The sequence below is a fragment of the Ceratotherium simum genome, chromosome 2 (genome assembly GCF_057802395.1).
Source record: "Ceratotherium simum simum isolate JZ-2026a chromosome 2, ASM5780239v1, whole genome shotgun sequence".
NCBI lineage: Eukaryota > Metazoa > Chordata > Mammalia > Perissodactyla > Rhinocerotidae > Ceratotherium > Ceratotherium simum.
The window spans coordinates 32,069,296-32,080,515 of record NC_141901.1 but is presented as its reverse complement, the minus strand read 5'-3'; the positions used below and the strand labels follow the sequence as shown (position 1 = coordinate 32,080,515).

Sequence of the window (11,220 nt, the reverse complement as noted above, 5' to 3'; positions counted from 1 at the left end):
AATGTAAATCAGTATTTTTCCCAAATCAGCATTCAGCTTTTCTGTAGTCCACAGCTTCAAGGGGCACTGCACACATGCACACATACAATACACACACACACAATATGTATGTATGTGTATACATGCAATACACATTAGGACTTTTAATTCTGTATGATCATGAGCCATTGTTTCATCCACAAAAATTGCACAGCTTTGAGGTTTTTCTGGAACTCAACTATTCTCGCTGTGTGTGATGTGTCAAGATTTGATTATAAGCATCCAAATCCTAGAACCTAACTGAATTGAATGAATAGACGGTCCCAATTTCATTTAAAAAAAAATGATACATACTCCCATTTTGTAAAGATGGTCCTTGGGAAACAGGACGTGCCCCAGAAACATTATCTTCCTCATTTCATCCCAGACATCTCTAAAGTAGAAGATTAGTAACTCCCTCTTTCTGAAACCCAGTCATATACAGAATACTGAAAAGAATGAGTTTTCCCCTTTGAAAATGTCACCGGGCATCCAGGAAATGTCTTTTAGTTTTATCTTGGCAAACAAATGTCCACTGATCAATATAAATGAGGAACAGGCACATCAACATCAATAGGAAATGACTTTTGTGATGTATGATTTGATTCATGGCACAGAGTGGCCCTTACCAAGTTCTGTTCTTATCAGCTTGAAAGAAGGCGATATCATAAAAGGAGCCTCCAGATGACTGTCATTTTCAAGTGGGGTGTTCTCAAGTTATAGACTTCTGCCACCTCTGAGATAAATGAGTGGCTGCCCTTGACTGACCCTGTCTTTAAAGAAGGGAAGTCTGTCTTTACAGACCTGGGGATGTATCCTGGAAAACTTTGAAAGACACAGCATTTAGAGACAATTTTGTTTCTTTATCAACTGATACTTCTCTATTTCACTTCTCAGGTTTTTATCACTTGCCGGCATATGTGTCGAAATGAGATCATGAGGTCTCAGCACTCTTTTTCCTTGGCCTCTTAAAGACTCACTCAATTGAAAGTGCAATCTTGTACTTAGTAGAGGTAGCGAACATTATGATGTCACACTCGCAAAGGCAATGCCCGACTTTGTGCCTGATAAGCAGTCTGAAATTATTAATTATTGAACAATCACATCCTGGTTTCTTCACAGTATTTTTAGTAGTAAGAGAGTGAAATAACCACTCTGTGATGCGCAATCACCGACAGGATTATTTGGAATATTTTACTACGCTATGACAAATATTTCATAAAAATCTAGTCTAGAAAGTTGGAAAAGTATTTACCAATTTCAGTGGTCATCATGGAACCAGAATAACTTTCTAACTAGTTTGGAGAGGCAGAATAGAAGAGTAGTTGACATCTGGACCCTGAAACCAGAGTGACTGGGTTAAACTGCCAGGTCCAACCCTTACCAGCTATTTGACCTTGAGGGAGCTCTTTAATTCTTCTGTGCCTCCACAGCCTCGTGTATAAAGTGAGGATAATGACAGGACCTATTCATGATGCCGTTGTGAAGATTAAATGCAAAGCACTTTGAATGTGCCTTGAACATATGCAATGCTCAATATCTATTAGCTGCTGCTATTCATCATCTTTCTTCTTCCTCCTCTTCTGTTCCTCATTATTATTAATATTGTTATTATTACAGAAATTCCAGGCACATTTTTTTTTTTTTGGTGAGGAAGATCAGCCCTGAGCTAACATCTGATGCCAGTCCTCCTCTTTTTGCTGAGGAAGATTGGCCCTGAGCTAACATCCGTGCCCATCTCCCTCTACTTTATATGGGATGCCACCACAGCATGGCTTGACGAGTGGTGTGTCTGTGCGCGCCCAGGATCCGAACCTGCAAACCCCAGGAAGCAGAGTGTGCGCACTTACCCACTGTGCCATTGGGCCGGTCCCCGGGCGCATTTTATTTTTAAATAGAACTTTCCTAAAAAGTAATCAGGCTAGGGGCCGGCCCTGTGGCTTAGCGGTTAAGTGCCCGCGCTCCGCTACTGACAGCCCGGGGTTCGGATCCGGGCGCGCACTGACGCACCGCTTCTGTGGACATGCCGAGGCCGCGTCCCACATACAGAAACTAGAAGGATGTGCAACTTATGACATACAACCATCTACTGGGGCTTTGGGGGAAAAAAAGAAGGAGGATTGGCAATAGATGTTAGCTCAGAGCCGGTCTTCCTCAGCAAAAAGAGGAGGATTAGCATGGATGTTAGCTCAGGGCTGATCTTCCTCACAAAAAAAAAAAAGAAAAGAAGAAAAAAAAAGTAATCAGGCTAAACTCTACGTTCCAATTGGTGAAAATTATGTGTGTCCTGAGAGTGCTTTTACAGTACAAGAGTTTTATGTCCACTATCTGTGATCAGGGCTGGGCAACTGCTGAAGGAACCACCTCTAAATCCTACAAATATCAGAGAAGCTTTCTGCTGCATCCTCGTCCTCCACACAGCTTTAGTAAGACCTATCCTTAGAGTAAATGCTATGTGGTTTACAAGCTTCCTGTCTTTATTGTTTTAAAACATATAACTTCTTGTTGATGGTATGGTGTAGGGAAGCTTTTTAAAAATTTTCTAGACTATGGCCCATAATATTTTACATCATGATCCAGCATATGCATGTGTGTGAACAGAGGCACTGCTAGTTTTTACGGTGACTTTGTGAAAGTTAGACAAAGGTGCTCCCTCTGGGTGGGCAAATTAGAAACAGATGCCGTCTTTTGCAGATATAACCCGTGGGGCACATGGCTTGGCACTGCATTTATTTCCTGTCACCCCAAATCTGGGTGCCCCTGTAAAGCGCGCAAACTGTGCAACCGTACCAGGGAAAATGTGTTATGTCTCTACATTTCCGAAACAAATGTTTCACACGCAAAAAGAATTCCCTACTTTGTGGAATACATTCTAATCTTTTCTACCTTTTTTGATGCGGGTCATGACCCTAAACTATTTTGCAACTCATTACAGAGTCACTATTTGGAATTTTAAAAATATTGTAGATTTTTTTTACAATAAAATTTCATACCAGGCCTGGGTATGAATCCTGGCTCTACTATTTACTACCTGTGTCCTTGGGCAAGTTTCTTAGCCTTCCTAAGCCTTAGTTTCTTTCTCCATAAAAATGGATATATAAGAGTATGGCTTTTATAAGGAGGATGTGAAAGTAAATGAGTTAGTATACGTAAGACACTTAGAATGTGGCCTGACACACAGCAGGTATGTTAGCTATTACTAGTATTAGTGATTGACAATTACATGTTCACTGAACTTCCTCTTCAAATCTAGCTCTTTCTGTACCATCACAACGCTGAAAGGTACAAGGGGAAGAAGGGCACTGGGATGTGTAAATGGGATGACAGCGGTAGCTGCCCAATCTGGTCCTAAAAGTTTGAAAGGGGCTACACTGTTGCACATAGTCTCAGCTGTAGGATATCCTTTTTCTCATAAGGAGGCTTACAACATCATACGACTTTGTACACGAAAGTGTGCTATAAACTGTAGAGCACTCTACAAATATTTACAATTACTATTCAACAAGCATTCATTAAGTGATTGCTTGGGTCAAGCATTGTGCACCGTGCTGGGGATGAAGAGGCTGTATTCTGGAGAAGTCCTGCAGGAGTTAGACTTGTAAATAATTATAACAATAAGATGGCTGAAATTTAAAGGTGTGAATGAGGCCCTATAGAGACTAGAGAAAGAAAATAAGGCTGGAGAAACTGATGTTAAACTGGATGTGGAATGGAGGAAGCCTTTTCAGTCAGATAACAGTGGGACTTTTAGCTACGTTTATAGAAGCTAATCATTGCTATTATGATTGCAAAAAGTACTAGAGCGACACAATTCATAGGCCCCTCTAGATTTCCATAGAACTTAATATGGCTGGACATTAGGCTTGTAAGGGATGATGGATTCAGGGGTGAGGAAGGAAAGGTAAGTAGAGGCTGGGTCACAAAGCACATAAATTACAGCTTATTACATTGTCTCAAGGTTGGCTCGCTACCTCTGTGATATTATTTTCCTTAATTTTCATACTTCTATTTCTGCCCCTGCCCTAATTCCTTGTGATGAAGATGGAAACCAGTATTGAGCAAGAAGTTAATTAATGAATGGAATGAGTTAAAATTCAGTTTCTTTAGAAGGAGTCTGGAATTTAGCTGTGAATAAAATAGGTAATGGAGGGTGGTACAAAGTAGACACAATTACAGTACATTGGCTATCCAATTATCTTTTGTGTGAAATCAAATAGCATATTTTATTCAATTAATTACTGTTAGTTATTTTTTAAGTTATATGATGTGTTTAACAGAAAACACTCTCTTTTAAGAAAAAAGACAAATACTCAAGTATCTTTCAAATGCAAAGTCAAATGCAAATGTATGAAACACCAAAAAGTGCTCCATGAAATTTGGTTTACAAGACAGAGAGATTAATACATACACACAATATATGCATACATGAATATGTGAGTATATATTTGTAATGGATATTAGCCCTATGTCCATAATATATGTTGCAAATATGTTGTCATTTGCCTTCTGACATTACTTATGGTGTTGTCTGCCATGCAAAAGCTGTTTATTTTTATGGAGTCAAATTTATCAATCTTTCCTTGTGTGGCACCTGAATTCTGAGTTAAAATGCCCTCTCCTATACCTAAGTTATAAAGGAATTCATCTATGTTATCTTTTAGTACATTTACAGTTTCACCTTATAAATCAAGATCTCTGATTCCTTTAGAGCTTATTCTTGTGTACAGTGTGACAAATAGTTCTATATTATCTCTTTCGAATGGCTGTTCAGTTGTCCCAAAGCACTTAAGAAAAAAGTTCCAACTTTGCCCCAATGATTTAAGATGTCACCTTTATCATACACTAAAAGTCCTTATGCACTTAGGTCTATTTATGGACTCTCTATATTCTATTCCGTTGGTTGTTTATTGATACGCTGAGTACCCTACTATTTTAATTATTAAGACTTTGTGGAATGTTTTAATACTTGATACTTTTTCCTTTCCAGTGTTTTCCCAGCTATTTTTGTGTGACTATTTTTCCACAAGAACTTTAATTTTTCCACAAGAACTTTATGGTATTTCATATTGGGATAATAAACTTTAACTTAGAAGGATCTGATAATGCTGAGACATTCTACCCAAGGATAAGGGATGTTTTTCTACTTGTGTATTCAGGAGTGTTTTAAATTTGCTTAATACAAGCTTTAAACATTTTTTCTTAAGTATATTCTTAAGTATTTTAGCTTTTTGTTGTTGTTGCTATTTTAAATGGAGTTTTCTCTTCTTTCATATCTTCTAACTGGCAATTGATTTTGCACGTAAATTTATATCCTCATATCCTACTAAATTCTTTTTTTGGTTGTTTGTTTGAATTAGCTTTACCATTGATTCTCAAGATCTACAGAAAATATGAAATCATCCGCAAATAAAGATAGTTTCCCTTCTTTTGCAATTCTTATGCCTCTAATGGTTCTCTCTTTCCCTATTGTATCAGCTAGTTCCTCCAATACACTGTTAAATAGTGATGGAGATAGTGGATATCCTTGCCTTTTTCATGACCTTGGTGAGAGTGTTGCTATTGGTTTCTCATTACGTAAAATGCTAGTTTTTGTATTAAGGAAGTTATCTATCCGTTCCTATTTCCCAAGTGTTTTTTATAAGGAATATGTTAAATTATTCCAAGGTGTTTTTAGCATCTATAGGAAATAATCATGATTTTTTATTGTCTTTAGATGTATTAAAATGATGCATTATATAATAGATTTCCTAATGCTGAATTATGTTTGCATTTCTGGTATAAATTCTACTTAGCCATGGTATATTATTTGCTTAATTTAGCCTCGTTTTTTTTTCAACAATAACGTTTGTTAACCTGGCTTTTTTTTTTTTAACAATAAAGTCTGTTTACAACACTTGATTTAGGATTTTTGCATCGTTTTCTCAAATACCATTGTTCTATACTTTTATTTTACTTAGTCATATTTGTTCAGTTAAGGATATCAATATTATATTTGATTCATAAAAAGGATTTGGAAGTTTCCTTTCATTTTCTATGCTTTTAAACAATTTATGTAGGCTTGGGACAATCTGGCCTCTAAAGGTTGGATAGGACACCCCTCTAAAAGGATCTGGACCTGGTAGTTTTATTTGTTTGTTTGTTTTTGTTTTCTTTTTGGTAGAATAGTTCCTTGACAACGTTCTTATTTCTTCTGTGGAAATTGGTCTTTTAGGTTTCCCATCTCTAATGCAGTCAATTTTGGCATGCTGTATTTGCTTAGGAAATTACCTGTGTTACCTGAGTATTCAAATTTATTTACATAAAGTTGTGCAAAGTAGAATTTCATAATTTTTTTCACAAATTTCCCCTGTATCAATAGATATTTCTCTTCTGTCATTTCTCATTTTCTGTATTTGTGCTTTCTCCTTACACCTTAATTACATTGACTAGTGATTTGTCTATTTTGTTCCTTTTTTTCAAAGAAGCAAGATTTGATATAATTTGTTCTACTGTTTCCGTTTCCTCACTAATTGGTTTTATTATTATTATTTCATTTTTTATGCTTTCTCTTGGTTTACTTTGTTTTTTTTCCTAGATTTATGAGTTGACAAGTTAATTTTTAATTTCTATTATTTGTACTGAAATAGGTGCTTACATATATAAATTTTCCTCTGATCACAGTTTTAAATCTCATAAAGTCTGATTTATAATGTTTCCATCATCATTGTTTTTCAAACATTTCATAATTTCTGTTTGTATTTTCCATTTAACCAAGAGTTTTAAAAGGATTTTTAACTTTCCTGAGAGAAGTCCTCTTCTTAAACTTAGTATTTTTAATTTCTAGTTTTGTTGCATTGTGATCAGAAATTGTCATTAGTAATATTTTTATTTTGTGAGAATTACTGATGTTTTCTTTGTGATCAGTTTTCATGATTGTTCCATGTACAATTGCAAAGAAGGTGTATTCTTTATTTTCACAACGTTTTATACACAGACACACTCATTCACACATCCATAAAGTTAATTTGATTGATGATGTTGTTTATATCTTCAATATCCTTCATTAGTTTTTTAGCATTTGACCTGTGTTATACTGACAGTGGTGTTCAAGTCTCCTTTTATTAATATGTTTCTATTGTTTTCTCCTTCAATCTCATGCAGTTTCTGCTTTAGGTTGCTGCAATGTTATATGATGCAGAAATATTCATGGCTATTATATCTTCACTGAAAATCATGGCTTTTAGCATTTAAAGTGTTCTATTTTATCTGCATTCACGCTTTTTGGTTGGTAGTGTACCTTATTTGGTAATAGTATTACGAAAATTGCTTTCGTTTCCCCCCCCCCCCATTTGCCTGAAATATCTTTGCACATCCCTTTAAATTTAGTCTTTTTGAATCACTTATTTTAGGTGAGTCTCTATACACCATAAATTTGGGGTTTCTCTATGTGTCAATTCACAAGTTTTTTGCTTTTTATTGTATCAGTTAAGCTCATTTAGTTTTATTGATGAAGTTAGAATATTTGGTCTCAATTCTTCTCATATATTATAATTACTGTGTATATTATATTGTATTATATTACATTACATTATATTATATTATATTATATTATATTATATTATATTATATTATATTTATTGTGTTTCTAAGTGGTGTGTCTTCTCTGCTCTCTTCTTTTTTCCTTTTTTCAGTATTTATGATTTGCATTTTGGTTCTAATAGTTACATTACATTTTATGATGTACATTTTATAATGTATACATTTGTACATTTTATAATCCCTAATCCACCACCTCTTTTTTCCTCATGCAATCTTTTACTAACTGGTTTGTCAGTTTCACTTAGTATTCTTTGATTCCCATCTATCACCTTTACAGTAATAAATGATTTTATTCTACTCTCTCCTTTTTTCTCTTCTCCTCACATTTCTAGTTGTGTTATTTCTATTTTGTCAGAACATATAACATGTAGATATTACTCTTTTAACCCTTTCTTCACCCTTGTTTTGATTTTAGATCTATAATTATATATGGTAAATACTCACCACCATGCTTTTTGTCATTAATTTCTTGGTTGGATGAAGCTCATCCTGTAGCAGCTGGGTTGGATGAAGTGTTCATGAGTACAGAATTCTGTGAGTTCTTCTATGTTTACAATGGTTTATATCCTTGATGCTTGAATGGTATATTGGCTGGTTATAAAATTTTTGGCTAGTACTTTCTCTTCTTGAGTTTCTTGAAAATGTTTTTCCAAACTTACCTTATACGAAATGCTGTTCTTGAGAAGTCTGGTGCCAATCACATTTTCTTACTCTTTTAAGTAACTTTTTACTTTTATTCCTAGAGACTTGGAGGATTTTCGGAGGTGAGATTTGTCTAATAGTCTGCTAAAATATGCCCCCGAGTTGACCATTCTGTCTCAACTTTCTGATACATAGCTGGCCCTTGTTAATATGTATGTTGTGATTTTGCCTTATTTCAAGAAAGTTTTCTTGGATGATAACTATAAACATCTGTTTTCTTTTGTTGTATTATTTTTCCTCTTCAGGAAATTGAAGGAAAAGTATGTTGTATCTACTTTTCCTGGCTTCTTTTTTTTTTCACTTTTTTATTGAGTATGATCTAATCTCATTTCATTTCATCCTATTTTTATCAATTTCTCTTCATTTTTGAAGTTCTGATTCTAGGTATATTAGTTTTCTACTGCTGCATAACAAATTACTTTGATTTTACTCTCTTAATATCCATTCACACAAAAATTCAGGGGTATTTCACCCCAGTGAAAATTCTAGGCACCTAGTGACCTAGGACATGTCAAAATATCCCTTCCAAGGTGAAAGATAAATTGTTGCATCTGGTCCTTTCTGCAGTGGGCCTCTTTGGATTTGGGATATACCTCATATGGATGTACTACTATGACCCATTTATCAATTGACCTGAAAGCTGCTAGTTTTGAGAAGGATCCAAAATAAGAGAAGATTCTTCAAGAGGTCCAGATTGCCATGCAAGCCACCTGATACCTGGGCCATATAATCCAGTAGATATAATGGTACTTGAAGTGTCAATAGCAGATAGAGATGTTGTTTGGAGGTGTTGGCAGCCCCATGCAAGTGAATTACAACACAGACCCTTAGGATTTTGGAGCAAAGCCACGCCATCTGTGAATAACTACTCTCCTTTTGAGAAACAGCTTTTAGCTCATTACCGGCCTATAGTAGAGATTGAATACTTAACCATAGGCCACCAGGTACCATGCAACTTAAGCTGTCCATCATGAACTGGATGTTGTCTGACCCATCCAGCTATAAATTTGTGTGTTCACTGCCAGACTCCATTATCAAATGGAACTGGTATATATGAGATTGGGCTGGAGCAGACCCTGAATGCACAAGTAAGTTTCATGAGGAAGTGGCCCAAAGGTTCATGCCTGACTCCTACTACACTACTTTCTCTCTGTCAGCCTGCACCTATATCTTCATGGAGAGTCCCCTACCACAAATTGATTAAGCAAGAAAAAAATTTGACCCTGGTTTATTGGTGGTTCTGTGTGATATTGCAAGCGCCACTCAAAAGTAGACAGCAATAGCACTACGGCTTTGTTCTAGGACACCATTGAAGGACAGTGATGAAAAGAAATCCTCCCACTGGGAAGAACTTTAGGCAGTGTACTTGATTGTTCATTTTGCTTGGAAGAAGAAATGGCCAGAGTTATGAATCTGTATCATTTCATGGACTGTGGTCAATTGTTTAGCTTGTTGATCAGGGTCTTGGAAGGAACTTGATTAGAAAATTGGTGGCAAGAAGATCTGGGGGAAGGAGGTATGTGGATAAACCTCTCTGAATGGGCAATTAATATGCAGATATTTGTGTCTCATGTGAATGCTCACCACAGAGTGACTCAGCAGAGGAGGATTCTAATAATCAAGTGAATAGAATGACTTGTTCTGAGGGTTCCAGTCAGTCTCTTATCCTAGTAATTCTTGTAATTATCCAATGGGCTCATGAACAAAGTGGCCATGGTGGCAGCAATGGAGGTTATGGCTGCACTCAACAACACGGACTCTCATTTACCAAGGCCACCTGGCTAGAGCCAATGTTGAGTGCCTAATCTACCAGCATCAGAGACCAACACTGGGCCCTCGATATGGGACCATTCCGCAGGGTGATTAGCCAGTTACCTGATGGAAGGTTGATTACATTGGACCACTTCCCTTATGGGAAGGGGAGGCACTTTGCTTTTACTGGAATAGACACTTGCTCTAGATATGGATTTGTGGTCCCTGCCTACGATGCTTCTGCTGAAACTACCATCTGTGGACTTAAAGAATGCCTCATCTACCATCATGGTATTCCACACAGCATTCCTTCTGATCTAGAAATTCATCTCATGGTAAATGAAGTGTGGCAATGGACTCATGCTCATGAAATTCGCTGTTCTTACCATCTTCCTCATCATTCTGAAGAAGCTAGTGTGATAGAATGTGGAATGGCCTTTTGAAGACTCAGCTATGGTGCCAACTAGGTGGCAATATTTTGAAGAACTGAGGCACTGTCCTCTCAGATGAGATGTATCAGCATCTCTGAATCAGCATCCCATATATGGTGCTGTTTCTCCCTCACCCAGGATTCATGGGTCCAAGAATCAAGGTATGGAAATGGGAGTGGACCCTCTCATTATTACTTCTAGTGGTGCATAAGAGAAAGTTTTGCTTCCTGTCCCTGTAACGTTGAAAGTGATGTCTTAGTTCCAAATAGAAGAAGTTTTCTACCATGGAACCCAACAATGACTCCACTGAATTGCAAATAAAGACTGCCTCCCAGAAACTTAGGGCTCCTCATGACTCTCAATCAACAAGCAACGAAGGGGGATTACTGTTGGGGACATTTGGTCCCTACTACTATGGAGAATTCGGGTTGTTACTAAACAATGGGAGTAATAGGAGTATGTCTGGATTGTAGGAGATACCTTAGGGTATCTCTTAGTACTCTTATGTTCTGTAATTAAGATCAATGGAAAATCACAGCAACTCAAGCAGGACTCTTAGTAGCCAGACCCTTCAGCAGTGAAGATTTGGGTCACCACACCAGAGAAGGAACCATAACCAGCTGAGGTTGTCTGCCTCAGCAAAGAAGGCAGTTACAAATACCAGCTGCAACTACATTGCAAAATGAAGATAGTAATAGTTATGAATATTTTCCCTTATTTTGATATGAATTATGTTTGC

At 36.7% G+C, this 11,220-nt stretch overlaps 1 pseudogene; it reads left to right on the top strand.

The window, feature by feature from the left end:
• The first annotated feature begins 3,893 nt into the window (after nt 1–3,893).
• Nucleotides 3,894–10,692, top strand: LOC147917802 (uncharacterized; annotated as a pseudogene).
• Nucleotides 10,693–11,220: the final 528 nt, after the last annotated feature.